Genomic DNA, 507 nt, shown 5'->3' on the forward strand with positions numbered 1-507 from the left:
CTAACCTTTCGGGTGCATTTGCACCTTCACCCCAAATGAGATTCGAATTATCCTGCGTGTGCCTGAATTCAGGCTTCTCCTGCAGCGGGAGAGGGGAGCGTCCGGGCCTCCGCTTGCTCCGCTGCGCCTGATGCGTGGCCCGGCGGCCCGGAGGGCTGCGGGTGGGCCGTGAGTCTGGAGCCCGGAGACCCGCACGCCCCGGCGGCTTGGCGGCGCGGTCGCTAGGCAACGGAGGGCGTTGCCAGGCGACCCCGCCCCTGGCCGCCGCTAGAGGGCGCGCCGCTCCCGCGCGCCGGCGGAGGGGGCCGGGGGCGTGTCCTGCGCCGGCGCGCGCAGCTGCGTGGGCGGGGCCTGAGCAGCGAGGCCGGGCCGGGCCGGGCCGGGCCGAGAAGTCGCATCCAAGATGGCGCCGTGCGGACGTGTCCGGGCCCGGAGCCGCGGGCCGGGCCCTCTCCCGCTGCCGCTGCCGCTGCCGTCGCTGCCGTCGCTGCCGTCGCTGCCACTGCT

This window comes from Varanus komodoensis, unplaced genomic scaffold, assembly GCF_004798865.1.
Source record: "Varanus komodoensis strain SLA01 unplaced genomic scaffold, ASM479886v1 scaffold27, whole genome shotgun sequence".
Classification (NCBI taxonomy): Eukaryota; Metazoa; Chordata; class Lepidosauria; order Squamata; family Varanidae; genus Varanus; species Varanus komodoensis.